General features: G+C 44.6%; 1 protein-coding gene across 14 annotated transcripts in view; it reads right to left on the bottom strand.

Annotated features, from left to right (window-relative positions):
- Positions 1-17178, bottom strand: part of LPP (LIM domain containing preferred translocation partner in lipoma) — a 604427-nt gene that overhangs the window by 527533 nt on the left and 59716 nt on the right. The window contains exons 4-6 of one of the 14 annotated variants that reach the window (XM_084802407.1): positions 16025-16166; positions 13329-13429; positions 4408-4538 (exon numbers count right to left, since the gene is read on the bottom strand). The exons of 10 other annotated variants lie outside the window; for them this stretch is intronic. The gene's annotated coding sequence lies outside the window, so the exon portion shown is untranslated. Of the gene's footprint in view, positions 1-2233; positions 2312-4407; positions 4539-13328; positions 13430-16024; positions 16167-17178 lie in introns of those variants that run through there. 3 more of the 14 variants (XM_084802408.1, XM_084802409.1, XM_084802402.1) reach the window with 3 other exon arrangements.

The raw sequence follows: 17178 nt of genomic DNA on the forward strand, positions 1-17178 counted from the left end.
TAACAATTGAGAATCTGCCCTATTTTTAACAGATTTTGAAAATGATTTATAAATTCAGCTCAAGCTATTTCATTACATATACTACTCACATGTGTGCACAGATATAAACACATAGATTATTTTTCTCAGAGATACCTAAAAATCTGTCTAACTTCTTAGCACAAAGGGGGAAAAACACTTCTAAAACACCATTGGTAGACCACTACCCATATCTGTGAGCACAATGTGAACATAACCACATCGACCTTTACAAGACTTGTAAGTTAATAGAAACCTCTGAAATTCCAGTGCCCTGTGTTTGCAGCCTGAGAACTCTTTCCCTTCTAGAAAAACAAGTTCAGAGTTGGAAGACGAGCTACATCTAACAGCATCAATTTTTAAAGGCCTATTAGCAGTGCCCTTTGGGGTTAAACATTGTACTGCTGACTGGACTGAAGGGGGAGAAGAGGGCTCCGCTCCTCCTCCTAAATATGGATCATGTCATATATGCCGTCTACCCACACCTGTAACTCCAGCAGGAAATAAGTAATGAATTAAGTCTCCTTCTTGGGTAAGTTTGAAGAAGAAGAAGAAAAAAAAAGCAAAGATATGAGGGCTGGACATTATGAGGTCAAGAGCTACCAAGCAAATAGAGTCTACTTGATGCTTAAGCAGAAACACGTTAAGTCTCAGGGAAGCTAGCTGACCCTTGGCCCTCAGAGTCCAAGGCTGGCTGTGCTGCCTGAAGACACAAACAATTAAAATTATGCTGCAGCATAATACCAGGTATTGTTCCCTTCCAAAAAGCACTAAAATATAAAGGTCATTTAGCTTACATGGTGTTTTATTGCATACCTTAAAAAGACCTTGAACAATTAAAGCAATAAAACATACTACTTGCTATCACTTTTAAACATTCGTACAAGCATAAAAAGGCAGTGCATCCCAAAAGGGTAACTCTTAGTCGGTCCTCCATGTACCTTTTTCAGGGAGTTCCTGTGACACTCTTACTGGCATAAACTCCTGGTTGGACAGTAGTTTTCACTTAAGTGTCTGAGGGTGGTACCCAGAACTGCAGCTCATCAAGAAAGACGTTAACTAAGATGGTATCAAAGCTGTGGCTAGAACTCAAGGCTAGGGCATGGTCCTCAAGCCTGGGTATGTGATGAAGATTGCCACTAGGTCCATGCTATAGACACTGTGATGCAAATGGGCAGTTTAGGAACAAGTCACTTGTTTACAGTTCCTACTGAGAACTTACTAGGCAGCCAAGTTCGGAAGCCCTAAGATTTGTGGGTTCCCAGTTACTGTTCAGTTCCTACATTCCAGAAGGAGTGTCTACCCTATGAGTCTTCCCTTAACCCTGGACTTCCATTGACAGCATCATCTTACTTTTTCTCTTACTCAATCTCCCAAAGCAATAAAAGTCAAAGACAAAGAAAATTAAATTTGCCACTCTGCAGAAACAATTAGTGAGGTTGAAACCACTCTAAATATGTATTGGCATCATTACCTTCTCTACAGTGTAGAAACTATGCCTTACATTTCAAAGGCATTACTTTACTAACAGTTATCTGACAAATGAAGGCCTTAACCTTTTAACCAAAGTACCTAGTGACCAGTAGCTTGGAAATACGCTGAATTGCTTGTTGAATTACACTGTCGTCTTGGGAAAAACAAGGTCTCCAAAGGTCATCAGGCTTGCTCATAACTCCATTTCAAAGATGAGTCTAAGTGCATCTCAAGAGACTGCAGTGACTTAAAACACTCCGGCACACTGGACTTCATGGGCTTGTTTAAGGTGGGGCTGAAGCTGTGGCAGGAATGAGCATGTGATGCTGTTGAGATGGATGCAGGTAGATACGGTATATGGTACCAGTGTGGATATAGTAACATGGAACTCTGTAACCAGCTCTGCGGCATGACATTCTCCTCTGGTCTTCATGGGCACCAAGCAGAGACATGTGCACATTATATATGCAGATACATGAATTAAAAATAAATCTTGAAGAAGAGGAGGAGGAAGCAGAGAGGCTTGGGACACGCAACAACAGCAGCAGCCACCGCCACCGCCTTTGCCCCTGAACACGCCTAGTTCACTAGCCTCGTTTTTGCCAGTCTCTAGGAAAGGGAACTGAGATCGCATAACTTCAGACCCCAGTAAGTAACTGAGCCACTTGTTTAGTGATTTTAAGCAAGTAATTTACTGTGACTAAATCCCATTTGCCCATCAACAAAATAAGAAGAATCTCACCCAAACTGAGCAATTTGGGTGACACCCATGAGGAGTGTGGCCTCCACTTCTGTTATCTTTACATCCGATGGGAAGAAAGAGTGGGTTTACTGACAGGATTGGTTTCAAAGAGGAGGGGCACCCAGGCTTTCATCCGTTTCCAGAGACCTGAATGGCAAAATGCTGGATAAAGAGAGAATATTTATGATCCGAAGCCCTATTTCCACTATTAAATTAATAGGAAGTGGAAAGTCAGCAAAGGATTCAGAGAAAAAGAAGTGAAATTCAAGTGGTATAAAATCTGTGAGAGGAAGGAATTCCCTATAATTAAATTTCAATCAGTGAGTTTAGGATGCCGAGAAAGGGCACAGGATGTTAATCACAAACAGATTAGCGAACAACATTGCAGGATGTCTGCCTCCTCGAAGCTTCTCCTAGATATTGGGAGGGAGGTCATCATTCCTACTTAAAGGGCAGACAAACGAATTAGACGCCTAGATATACCTGTCTGCTCCCAAAGCCCTCGGCTACCACAGATTTAATGTTATTGAAAAAAAATAATCAAGGAAATTATCTTGTTCAATAACCTCATTTTATAGGTCAGCGAATAAACAGAGGTTTTTTTTTTTAATGCTCACAATGATAAAACAATTAAAACCGAAAGAGAAGACTATCCCAGGAATAGCCTAAGCTAAGGTGCTCAAAGCTACTCAGAGACTAAGACAAAAGGAAGACAAGTTCAAGGCCGGCCCGAGCAACGTAGCGATCATTCAAGGAATAAAACGGGAAAACATGCAAAATCTTTTCACTTTCCTAATCAATTGAAAAAAAAAAAACTGCCGTGGGTATTTTTCTGCATGCTACGGCAAAAGGCTTCACAAAAAAACTACTTAAGGAAAAATTTACTCCAGCTTAGTTTGAGAGTGCTGCCCATCATGGGAAAGAGGGGGTGTGAGGCAGTGGTCAGGAGGCAGAGGGAGATGGTACTAGTCGGTGGCTCACTTGCTTCTCATTCATTCCGGACCCCAGGCCACGTGCCACCTACATTCCTTAGTCACAGGGCTCTGGGCACACCTCTCAGATGTGTCCTAGGAGAGTCTAAGAGCAGTGAGGGTGACAGAGAACAGTAACTCTCCAGATGCCATGGATGAAGGCTGCGAAAGGCAAAGTCACCAGATCTGCAGGGCTGAGGGTTGCAAAAACAGGGCATACCCAAATGCAGAGTGTTATTTATCAAAAAAAAAAAAATGGGGGGGGATGTGAGTGGAAGAAAGAGGTGCAGCTCTCACTACCCTTTTTAACATTTATTTGGGGGGGGCGAGCAGAGGGCGTGTGTAGAGGTTAAAAGACATCCTCAGACATCCATCTCTCTCTTTCTAACATGTGGGACCCAGGGATCGAACTCAAGTCGTGAGAAAATGCGTACAAATGGGGATGAGCCTGGGGCTTAGAAAGAAGGAGCTTACAGTCTGTTCTCATTGACTTACTCCATGATGTGCCGAAACGTCTGAAGACATGAAAAAGTCCATTTCTGGAGAGCTACTCAAAGGGAGTTTCTGGGAGGCTGTGTCAATTGTCACTGTGGCATTTCTTATTAGGAAGTCTCTTACTGTCATTTTTGTTGTTGTTGTTGTTATTTTAATTACAGTTTGATCAGTGAGGAGTTATTTTGAATCTATGGGACTTTCCTAAACAGACTGTTTTGGCATCTTAAAGTCACTCAAATTCAAGGCCTACACAATATGGCAAATATCTTTTCCCCCTCCTTCTCTCTTTTATACTCAAATTCTAAACAAAGGAGCCATCTGTTCTCTCTGAAAACATCAGCCCTTGTTTTCGTATTTCCATTAATAATAGCGCCTCAAACTTATATAATATCTCTCTCCAACTTGCTTATTAAAGCATTCTGTAGACATCGCCTCATTCATTTTCAACATTATATGCTATAAATGGGAGGAAGGGGAGATGTTTGCCAATTTTCAGTTTGATAAATAATTGTTGGAGAGTTAACGGATTTGTGTAAGAGACTGCATTGTGCGAGAGATCAGAAGGGCCCTCGCTGATCGTGTGGTCCAGGTCTGGCTCTCACTGCATGTGTAAAGAGAAGCTGAAAAGGGAGACGTGATCCCATGTCCTACTTGTGTGGTTGGCTCAGGGCTCCTGACTACGCAGAGAGGGTAAAAAGCACATCTTACACATCTTTATGTCTCCAGAAGCTGGCGTCTGAAGGGCTCATTTAAATACTTGTCGAATGAATAGTCTGGACACCACAGGCGCTGCCAAGTCTACGTAAGAGCTCCTGCCCTCCGACAGGGTGTGTTAGCGTCTGGTGATCAACCCAAATACGAAGAGAAAAAATGAGGAGGAGGGACGAAGAAGATATATCCCTACAAATATGAAACTCATTAGGCAGATACAACGGTTTAGCCATTAGCCACCTTAATACTTAACCGTAGACTGAGGTATATTGCTGCAGATGCTCCACGTTCCTTGCTTGGTCCCTATATTGGGGACTTTGAGGGAGCTATTCCTTAAACATTATCCTACTTGGGGAAAAACAGCTGTCTAAATGCCAAAGCACAGTATACCTCTATAACACACATTAGTCCAATAAGGACAGTCCTCCACCATGTGATCTAACTCCATCGGTCCTTGTAACCCCAGAGGACCCCGCGTCAGGGAATGAAACCCAGTAGTCCAGAGTTTTCCGAGAAGCATTGAGGTCATTGGAATAAAGATCTCTTTCCACACGCCTGAAATCAGCAGTTCATCTGACCTCTTTTTCTTATTTTCAGAACGTCGTATTCCCTGCTGCGAATCCTTGTAACTATACAGAAAATTAATGGTTCCTAGAAAAGCAACCCAAATCTGAGACTCTACCACTTAGTAGTTCCGACACAGTCAATAATTCTCTAAAGATACTTCCAAACCAGGTTGTCCCTGTAAATGGGAAGACTGCAGGTGTAGAAAGCAAAATAAGTTTTCCTTTCAATGGCTGCAGACCCCGTACAGGACCATATACATAGATCCTGTCATGACAGGGTGTCAGCTAGAGCTCTGTACAATGTACTTGGAGGTGCACAGCAGCGGTGGCCTGCACAGATATGTCATGCACGTCCAACTTACACTGGACACAGTCCTCCCCATACCTAGAATTCACTTACTTAAGGCAGCAAGGTTCCCAGGTCCCTTCAGTGTTCTGGCAGAAAGTACATCAAAAGCTAAGCCTTTCTTATCCTTTTCAGATAAAACTGCCCTTTCACTCACGTGGGCCACTCTTGCTATAAAACCACTTCCAAGAAAAGAAAAAAAAAATTACTTTCGACTTTGCATACAAGCCTCATAATTTCACATCCTAATATTTCATCTCTAAAAGTGAAGGGTCCCATGTTTAACATTTCAAAGCCCCCATTAAATGATGCTGATTTTCATCTCTAAGTCTCTTTCGAGGGGGCGAGGTGGGTTACTTTAAACAGCTGCTGAAAAGGTCCATGGTCCTAAGTGCTTATCTCATCACTGACCGTGTGCCTGCTCTAGTCTGCAAAGACCACAGGGGCCTGCCTGGTAAGAGGTCTCATAGTCCATGCCAGGCTCCTCCTTCAAAACATACGGGAAGAAATAAGTCCCACAGAGAAGGTGTACACTTCCTCTCACATGTACACCCCACCACCTAACTAGTAAATATGATCTGACAGGTGAAAATGCACTCTTTCCAAATAAAGAGTCTATTAAAAGGCTGCTGCTGTTCTAAATATGGCAACTAATCAGTTAGCATTGGATGGTGCTGGGCAAGAGGCTCGGCCACTGTGGGCACCAATCAGTTTCTCTTTTTTGCAAAAATAAATGGTCAAATCAAGTAAGCACTAGGTCTTCATTCTGTTCAGACACTCAGGACCTAAAATGAATCTCCTTAGCCTGACTAGTTTGGCATCTCCTGCATGGGAGATTGCCTCCACCCACTCTTAAGCTCCCCCAACACACAAGCGTGCTCACAGACACACACACACAGACACACACAGACACACACATACACACACACACACACACACACACACACACACACACACACACACACACACACCGCCCTCACTCTAATCCAATAGTCAACCTTTCTATAGCAAGCTGCAAAGGGTTCCCACTACCTTCCTGCTTACTTCTTTGCTTAACACTCAATACCAAATAGTTTTTTGGATTTTGTTTTTGTTTTAAATAAGAGAAAATGAGACACAGAGACACCATTTAACACAAACCCCACCTTGAGATGATACCTTCTGCAGGATTAGCCGTTCTTCCTCACCCCAGGCCACAGAAGCCACCACACACTGTCTCCTCAATCATGTCATATTTTTTTTTCCTTTCTGAGCCTGTGTACCTAAGCATACAGTGACATGCATGGAGCGAAATCAATACCAAGGTATCTACTACTCTAAAGCTTTGAAATTCCATAAGAAATACAAGCAAATACCGCATACTCTCTAGCTTCTGGCATCTACCTGGCACCTCCCCTATGAACAAAAGTGAGTTTTGCATGATGTTGTGTCATCAGGGGTAACAATGCATCAATAGGAAGGAGCAAATACTCCTCATTTGTGTTTGTTTGTTTGTTTGTTTGTTTCCAGGCTAAGGAAGTTTCTATCCTAACCCACCAATGGCCTCTGGAGACGCTATGATGCCTTTTTTAAGATAACAGGCCCCAAGCTCAGAAACTAAAATGGTGAAAAGTCAAAACCACATGACAAAAATACAAGAATGGAAAAGAAAATTATTCGGGAAAATAAAGTAACAACACACCCCTATTTAAAACTTTTTAAAGGAATAAAAAAAAATAACTGTAATTAAGAAAAGGTGACAGAAAACAAAAGTAAAATTGAGCCCAGAAAAGACTCATTTGCCTGAGATCCCTTTCAGCCATGTAATTGAAACTGACAGCAAAGAAAATAATATTCACATTTCTATTTGCTACCCCCAACTGACATGGTTGGCCGTTTGTTTTGTTTTAAATAAAATGGGGAAGCAACAAATATACTAAATCCATCTGCAAAAAAAAAAAAGGCCAAATTTGCATGTGGAAAACAAATAAGTGGGTGCTTGAATGGGTGATCAGGCGTGCAATTGCCCATCTCACGGGCTGAGCACCCTTGCAGGTGTGCGCCGCACAGGAGCCACCATCTGAACGGAGAGCCCCCACCAACGAGGGCCGCACAGGGAGGGAAGCCACAACTTATTCTGAGCCTTTTGTTACATCTCTGTGGATTCCTTAGAATAATCAAAGATCACCCCTTCTCCCAGAGGACCCTCCAAGTGTGCTTGATGGCATCTGTTGTCACCATTTTGATCAGGGTGTGTGACCCCCCTCCTTCGGTCTTCGCTCCAGCCCTTCCAGCCTGTTCTCTCAAGGACCAAACATACCTCCGTTGTAAGACTTCTGCAAGTGCTTTCACACTCATTCTGAAACACTTTCTCCTGCCCCCATCCTGGCACCATTAGCTAACTGGTTTGTTTCACTCACACCCCTCTTCACATGTGGCCTGGTCATCGTTAAATTAATAAGTCACCATTACTATGACTTGCTACGTCAGGCACACCAGGGCCTGTTATGAAGTAAGGTGGGATTCACTAAGCTTCAACCCCGGGGGAGAAGAGAGGACCTGGGATGTGTTAATGCAACAGAACTAAGCAGCACAGATGCTCTACCAGACAGACAAGCAAAGCACCTAGGCAGCACAGTGAGCAAGTCACTGACCATGAGTGGGGAAGAGAGGGAGAAGGCCAAAAGAACGAGATTCTCTGCAACTTCCTTGAAAAGAAGAAAGAAAGAAAAAGAAACACCCACAAAAATACAGTCAGTTCAAAGAAGTTTTAGCGGATCCTCAGTTAGCTTAGCCCACTTGTCTTCCTTGTCAATAGCGCTACGTGTGACAAAACTGCCTGAGATACATCAGCATCTCTGGTGCCAACTTCTGCAGAGAACCACTCTCTTAAATATTCATCCTAAAAGGGAATTGGAATGCGCATGAAATTTATCTTCAGAAAATTCTAGATTAACACAGGGGAAGCCTTTAAAAAAAAATGCTAAAGTTGGGTCTGGAGAGAGGGCTCCGTAGCTGAGAGCACTAACTGTTCTTCTAGAGGACCCAGGTTGATTCTCAGCACCCACATGGCAACTCAAAACCATCTACACCTCCAGTGCGCGGTGTTCTGATGCCATTTTCTATGCTCTGAAGGTGCCAAGTACCCACAGACATACACGTAGCTAAAACACTCATACATATCAAATGAAATTAATTTTTAAAAGGCAATAAGGGTAAGCATTGGAAAATAGTCTCACTTTTTCATTCCCCTATAAATCAACAGTGTTAGCCCCTACTACTTAAATGCCTGTTGTGATGGAGCACTTTGACTCGCTACCCCACCCCAACTCCATCCACCCACCCCCCAAAAAACAAACCCTAACTGTGGCTGGTTCTTGATACTGAAAAGTCAGCCTCATACTGTTTTTCTGCTGGTCCATCTACCTCTCTCAGAGTTCCTGCTGAGGTCAAAGCGAGGCTTGCTCCTTCCATGTCACTCAGGTGTACACTGCCTTCTTTGCTCTCTCCAAACTCCCTTCCAGTTCCTTCCTCACTCTCCAGCCTTTTTTTTTTTTTCCATGCACCTAGTTAGTGCAAAAGGAAATCACTGACAAGCAGGCAAAATGCCCAGGCAGTGCGGTAGCAAGTCACTGACAACCAGCGGGAAGGGTGGGAGACAGCCACCTTACTGGCCTCTTCCATCTCTTCCAAACCTCTCTCACTATCCCATAATATGGCTTTTGCACTGCCCTAGCACATAGAAAGTTGGGCTCTGTGATAGAGCTAATTGTTTTGCCTGGGAAAGGAAGTAAGGGACACAGGATCTAACGCAGTCAAGGAGCAAAGTCAATCCAAGACAGACTCTGGCAGCATCACCTACTTTTGTGAGCTGGACCTTCAGCACAAAGTAGAACATCATGGGTGTTTTAACCCCTTGGGAGCCAAAAAAATAAAATAAAATAAAGACATACAAAGCAAACTTCTGCCCTGCTTTACTGCAGAGACACAGAACTTAGGAAGTCTTGCAACAATCCACAGTAAGTGACAGACCTTCTAATCCTTGACCCTGCTTCCCAACTCTCTCAAGCAGCGCACACAGATAAACGTGCTATTAGAGTCGGTAGACTTTAACCCTTTCTATATCTGAGAATTGAGTTTCATGCTACAAAGTATCTTGGGAAATACACTTAAGGTCAACAAACCAAAGAATCCCAGCAAGCGAGACAAAAAGAGAACTTTGTTATTCTGTGCTTATTTGCTGTACGGGGGCAAGTGTGAGGAGGCTAGAAGACAACTTCAAATGCAGTTCTTTCTCTGACATGATCCACCTTGTTTTCTGAAACAGGCTCTCTCATTAGCTGGGGCCTCACCGGGAAGGCCAGGCTCCTTAACTTCCCTAGCGTAGGGATTACAGGTATATGCTACCACACCAATTGTTGTTGGGGTTTTTTTTTGTTTGTTTGGTTGGTTGGTTGGTTGGTTGGCTGGTTGGTTCGGTTTGGTTTGGGTTGGTTTGGTTTGGGTTAGGTTGGGTTGGGTTTGTTTGGGTTGGGTTGGTTTGGGTTGTTACTACTGCTGTTGTGTTTACTTTAAACATGGGTTAGAGAAATCAAACTCGGGTCCTCAGACTTGTGCAACAAGTACTTTACTGACCAATTCCTCCCCAGATCCCCAAAAGAATCACTGTCTAGTGTCAACAACCAAGCAATTCACTGTACACCTTCACTCTAACTCCTCTGCCACAACCACAGCAGATTCCCTACATGGCCATAGCTAAACAGCATGCAGCCTCAGGATGCTTTCACCACAACCCTTCCAGGATACCCTGCTAATGTACCAACTGACTCCAGAAAATGAAGCAGAAAAGACCCATTCCTCAGACCAGGAAAGATGAGGCCCATGGATAGGCCACAGCCTGGCTAAACTTCAGTAGGAAGAGCCAATCTAGAACAAGAAAGCCCATTTCCTCCACCTAGTCTGACCTTCTGGGGCTATTCCTTGCTACTGTATCAAGCTATGAGAAGTCCACATCAAAGGTTTCTAACAAGGGACCAAAAGCCCTAAAAGGTTGGGGGGGGGCCCTATAGCAGAACCACCACACAACAGCTCTGACTAACTCAAGAGCATTGGCATGGAAAAGCCAAGGAAGGATACTGCAGGGGAAAGCACAGGGAAGCAGGAGCCACTTAGGGCAGCAGTGGGCAGGAAATTGGGGACTGGGGAAGACAAGGTTAGAAGAAAAAGCAGTCTTTGAACAGTTTAACATGGTCCTGGTGAAATTAACTTAATAACATTGAAACTCAAAGCGGGAAGGAAAGCTAAGAAAAGAGTCCCTGAGAACGTCAAAGCCTGTCTCCATTCTCAATATAAAGTGTATTACAGGAATACTTTCATTATATAAAAGCCTATTTTGTTTTCATGTCATTCTTAGATTACATCATAGAGTGGCTACAGCCGCCTTATACCTTATTACAAATAAATCACCAGCTTACATCAGAGAATGAGCCAGGCACACTGATTTAAAAGGAAAATATTAGATCATTTTTAATAACTGATATAATTCAAATCAGTTGCCATTGAGGCGGTGAGGTAATCCTGTGCTAAACAGCTCCAAGGAGGAACCAAGGAGGGTCTACGTTGGGCAGGTCTAGAGATGACACTATTCAGAGATGCAGAGGTAGCTACCAGCACTTCCTTGAGCCGTCCTCTGCATCCAGAAAAGGCGCCACTTACTTTCACTACTGATGCCCCAAAAGCTCCCTCAGAAAGCTGTTTATGAACATTTTTCTCAGAGCCACTATTTCCCAATTCCAGAAAAGATGAGCATTCGTGGTGCTTGAATTCATGCCCCAAAAGCCACCGGGGTAAATGACCAACAATGAGGCTTTAGTTATTTAGAAAAACATCAAATCAGTGGTGACTGCCAGGTAAACACTAGGGTGCTGTCCCAGTCACCACGGCACTGGAAATTTAAAACATTGAGGCAAAGGTATAGTAGAGAAAAGCACTAAGGGGTGATTAAGAATTATACATGATCATTAAAAAAAAAAACTGGAGCTGGAGAGATGGGTCAGCAGTTAAAAGCACTGGCTGCTCACATAGAGGCATCAGATTCAGTGGCCAGCACCTCCAACAGCCCACAACTGCTTTTAACTGCAGTTCCAGAAGGTTAAATGCCCTCTTCTGGCCTCTGCAGGCACTGCGCACATATGACGCATGCTGAAAACATACAAAATAAGTAAAACTTGAAAAAAGAGAGAAAACTAATGCTACACCAACCACCGTAGTAAGGAACTCATTCAAATCCCAGGCACTCATGTACAGGATGCTCACTGGAGCACAGAGGACTGTGACATGGACACTTCACATCCCATAATCAGATGTGAAATGAAAACACTTAAGTACGATTCTGCGCATAGTATGCCATCTTCCAGTCCTCCTACTCTAAAACTCAGCTTTAACTGTGTCACCCTCACCCATAGAAGTAGCTCTGTCCTACTCTGTCTTTTCACTACAAATGAAATCATAGGTAAGAAACACTTTGAATGCAGAAAGAGTAGAGAAGGAGAGGGAGAGGGATGAGGGGGAGGGAAGGGGGAGGGAAGGGGGAGGGAAGGGGGAGGGAAGGGAGGAGAGAGAGAGACAGAGACAGAGACAGAGAGACAGAGAGAATAGTAACTTTCGAGCCAGTAGCATTTTTAATGACCACAGCTATGCTTTCCTCTGTCTTGGGCTCTGGGGCTACTAATAACCTTGACCCTGATTTTAAATCTCTCATTTCCATTAACTCTGAGAGAAGCGATTAAGATGAACACCATGGGAGCCTGACACCATCTATAAGATGACCTGCTGAGCCCGTTTTTATGAGAAGACTATTTTGGTAGGGAAGAGAGACGGATGCCCTGGAAAGAAACTCGCTGCCAGACAGAAGGTATTGGCTGAGGTTTCCTGTCTGATCCCGTCAGCCTCGCAGCAATGCTGTGCATCAGCTCTCTGTTCCTAATGCAAATGTTATTCAGAGCTACCGAGACACTGTCTGAGCCAAGAAATACTGATTTATTCAACGTCTCGGGACACAGTATGACCCAACAGAAGCATTGTGTCCCTGTGATATAATGAAAGGGACAAGGTGGAGGCTCCAGGAGTCAATCTTGACCTACTTTTACGTAACCTGTTTCTGGAACAGGAGAAAGGTTAGAAAAAGAAAGGAAAGATGCCTAAAGGTTACACTACAAAGAGGCAGGGTGGCCACGCTGGAGGAAAAGAAAATGTTGAGAGGAATGTCACGAATTCTCCCTGCACTACACGGGGAGGCAGGCCTGCCTCCTCTCTGGCTCTTGGCATCTCATTTACACAGCTAAGGGCTCAAGCAAGAATTCCAGTCATTTCCACCAAAGTGGCTCTGACTCCTGACAAAAGCCAAAAATTCAGAGGCGGGGGCAGGACGGCATTAGCTGAGCCTGGGCCTCTCCTCTGAAGACTTGGGCAAATTTTGCATCCTATGTTGTTGTGTATCAATGTTTTCACGAAGAATTTCAAATGGAATTTTCCTCCAAAAAGTTTCCAAGGCAAATTGATCTGCAAAGATGCCGGGCTCTTTCAGTAGCTTCCGGTAACCCCTGAATCTCATGTTAGCATATCATATGTACCCTGGAAATCTGTAACCAGCAATCCCTAAAAGACTCCCACATTAACCCACATCCCCAGAATCATGCCATGTGATGACCTCCCATTGCCCACGGCTGGCTGTAATGACACACGTCTAACAAAGAGAATAGTGTATCATTTTCAGTGTTGCTGGTAAAAGAGAGATGGGGGGGCGGTGGGGGGTAGGGGAAGATGGGAGGGAGGAAGAGAGGGACCACGACTTACAACATGCCTTGGAGCTTGCCCCGTGGACAGATCTGCATGACCAGAGTGGAAGCTCTCAGACCAACCACCAGAGGGGAGTTAGTTACACTCTGCTACGATCATGTGACTGGGCTCTGTAAAGGATCGCCCCCAACAGAACCTACAGAAGAGACTACAGGGATGGGAAGACTCACCTGCAACCTCATGAGGAGTCCTGTGGGCCCCATCTAAGCTGACAAATCTCCCACCTGCAGAAACTATGGCTCAACAGGTGTTTCTCGTTTTAGTTGGTAGTCTGGGGGCAGTGTAACACAGAAAACAGCGACTATGACACCACGTTAGAGCTTGAAATGTCCAAAATTCTAGAATCTTTTAAAATGGTCCTCCCCACTAAATCTACTATTTTTCACTAAGCCTAAGAAATAAGCCACCAAAGGTTCGGTATCAGGAGCTCTTCAAAAGAAACCGCTGTGCTCAAGAACATGGAAATGCTTTCCAGCTTTGAGACCAGACCCAGGAGCACCCTGGCCACACACACATAACTGTGACTGTAATACCCATGTATAAAAAGTGAACAAAAGCATCTTCTGCTACAGCTTCCATGCAGAGATGAGTTGGAGACAGAGGCACACATGAAATTTTGGTCTGTTCAGTTAAACTCTGATATCATCTGCTCCCAATCTCAGATGCTGAGCAACTTCTGTTGCCCAAACTGCAGTCACCGGCCCAGCGAACGGCCCACCTGCAGTTATGTCAGAGGTCGGTCCTGGAAACACTCCCTAGGACCTCATCACTCTCCACGCCATTTTCTCTAGGCCCTGGGAGACCTACTTACCTCAAGCTCCCAATCGTAACCTCTCGTAAGGCTCGAAACACGTTTTGCGACAAATAAAAATACTATACGCAATCCTCTTGCCCTCGTGCATGGCTGTCTCCTCTAAGCGCCTTTCCTCAAAGCTCATGGAGATCAGGGGGCGTGGTGCCTACCTCACAGCAGTATCTTATGGAGTCTGACACTGGGCTGTGCATGTAGCTCAGAGCCAGGCCACTTGCCGACGTGGCTTTGATGACAAAGTCATGGGTTCTATCTCCAGAAATCTCCAATGTACAAAAGAAAAGCACTCTGAAATTGCTGACTTCCTGACAAGAAGCAGAATCGGGGAAGAAAGTACAGATGTACACTATAACCAGTAGTTGTTTGGCAACAGTCTACAAAGGACCATCCACTCACTTGGGCAGCCATCAGACACCTTCTTTCACAAAGTAACCCAGTGAGAAAGAACTCTCAAACCCTGACCTCCCAGGACCAGGCCAAGGAGACATAGAAGCATCCCAGTTGAACTCAGAGAAAGGCTGAAAAAAAGCCTCCTCCACCTTTTCTTTAATCGAGAGCAATCATACTTCTGACAAGGCGGCCCAGCTATGTGAAGACCCACAGCCTCGGGGAGACTCTGGGGGACTGTGTGGGCCTCTGCTCACACTCAGTAAGTCCCGCTTGTAACTTGTGAAACAAGTAAATAAAAATGAAACCTAGCTCAGCAGATGGTGACAAGTGCTCCAGAAACCAGCTGGCCAAGTCTCTGCAGGGAGCCAAGACATCCACCTCTATCAGAAATGGCCAGTGCTTTGCTTCCGGCAGAGACTAATACCTGGTAGCTCTTAAGACCAAAACGGAAATATTAAAACTGAAAGTCCTTGGCTACAACAATTGTACTTTGATATCCAAGGAGGGAAATAATTTCCTTCCTGACTCCCACTGGGCCAGGCATGCTTAGGGCAGAAGGTGTGATTATATGAACAAACAAAGCAAGAATCCCACAGGCTAGACTACAGCTTCTGTGGGTCTCTCAGGTACAGCCTTTCCTAGCTCTGTGTATCTACCTCCTGGCACCTCTTACAGCTTTGGGTTCAACTTTAATGATTAATAGAGAGTCTCTAGTTTCTTCTCCTCCTTCAGTCTTGGGTAGGACAGCGCCTGAGTGTGCTGAAGAATGAGTGACAGGTATAAGTACTAGGTACTGGGCACAGTGCTGGACTCTTAACCTTCACAGTATTGTACTTTTCTTTTAATTCATTTTGAATCTCGAAGGAAAAAAAACAATTACAATAACCTATCACGGATGAATAGGCCACACTTGATAAATGACTGCCAACAGACTTGCACAAAACAAATATAAGAGGCAGGGCAAGACAATCAACGTGACCTAAAATCCTGAGACTGGGAAAAAGGAAAGCAAGAAAGGCTAACACTTGGCAGGCTTTCTGTCATCCACCCAGCCATACTCTACCTTTGTATGTGCTCACAGTAAATGCCTGAGGCCACGCCGCTCTCAGACACCCCTTTCAGTGCACTCATTTGTTTAGCCCTCAGAAATCTATGCTGTCCATCTTTACCTGTAGTACAACCCCTGGAACCACTCAACAGATTCATGCTGTGTCTGGTAAAGTAACCATGGGAAAAGGGACACTCACGACCATCAAGTTTATTCTTCTACCCATGAAAATGCGTCACGTGCCTTTTATATACCAGACACCCCACTAGACTATGGGGCACACAAATGTTGTCCTTCTTCTGACCGGGTGTTTTATTCTTGACCATTCAGGTCATGTATGTCCCAGCATCCTGCCTTTTCCAATCTCACTCTTATAAGCAGTTCTTGAAGGCACATCGAGGTCCTCTGGGTACCTTTGTATGGAGTCCAGCTGGCTACTACGCCTTTCAGAAGATGACTCAGAGAGTAAAGCATGACACTCTAATGAGGACTGAGAGGAAAGTCTTTCTCCCCAATAGCATAATTGCTCTGAGGAGCCATTTCCCCTCTGCTGTGTGGCTGCCCTCGGTTAGAGTAGGACAGTCTCTGCTGTGCATCTTCAAGTAGCACAGACCCACCCTTTCGGCCTCAGTGACAGGTTCATCAATGTCCCTCTCTAGGGTGGCAGCAAGGCTCACTCTCCTCCAAATAGGAAAGCAGATGTCTTCATCCTGGTCACTGGACGGCTACACAGATGTTTTCAGCCAGGTCACTGGACGGCTACCTCCAAACCATAAGGCACATATCTTGAGGATGATAAAGCCAACAACCAACCAAGAAAGGGGCGGAGCAAAGAACACTGCAGAGCGTCAGAACGGGAGTCCTACTCCCGTTGAGCCTGAAGCCACCTCCCCTCCAAACCAGGCCACCCTTCCACGTTCTAAATACCATGTGCCAAGGCCACGGCAGTGCTGCAGAAGCAGGAATCACTGTCGAAGCGTAACTAACCCCAGGCTAACACAAGCTCCTGCGCCTCTGCCAGCTGACTCATTAACGTAGTCTTTCCTGTTCTGCAATTAAATCCAAGTCCAAGGCTACCACAATTTCATCTGAAACACTGAGGAACTCAGAAGGTGAAGCGGGTAACACAGATTCCCACAGAGGCTGTAACCATAAGCTGGAGTGGGGGGAGGAATATTCAAGCTTATGTTTGAGACTTTGTTAGAGAAAAAGTGGCAAGTCAAAGAGTGCCAACTACCTATGCCACGGAGACCAAGCATACAATGGAAATAGCTGAAGAACAATAAAGAAAGTAGAGTGACAAAACACGAGGACAGACTGGGTTACACTTTCAAATCAAGTTGGGACTTTACCCAGTCACAACAGTATTCGTTGTGTTTTGAAAAACTCCACACTCAGGGCGAGGCTTACTGTTAGTGCCAGTCCTTGTAGCGTATAGGGACTGGTCCCCATCATGGAGACCATAGAACTAGAGTCAGTAAAAGGCTTAGCAAGAACCCCCCAACTACTTTCCCTCAGGTCTTTTCCGGATCACATTACACAGATGATTCTTTACGCCACGTCTATCTTATCCACCTGTGAAATGGAGACCCACTGCAAAACAACTCATCTCATCGCTACTCTCCTTTCCAACAGACAGCAGCAAAACTCACACTCAATTAGCAAAGGAACACTAGCTGGTCATTCAAACAAAGACTAAGCTAGCCCTCTCTACCTCCAAAGGTTGATGGGAAAACAAAATGAGGTTGTAAAAGAAAAAGACACAGGAGTA

The sequence above is a fragment of the Acomys minous genome (assembly GCF_964271855.1).
Source record: "Acomys minous genome assembly, chromosome: 11".
Taxonomy (NCBI): Eukaryota; Metazoa; Chordata; class Mammalia; order Rodentia; family Muridae; genus Acomys; species Acomys minous.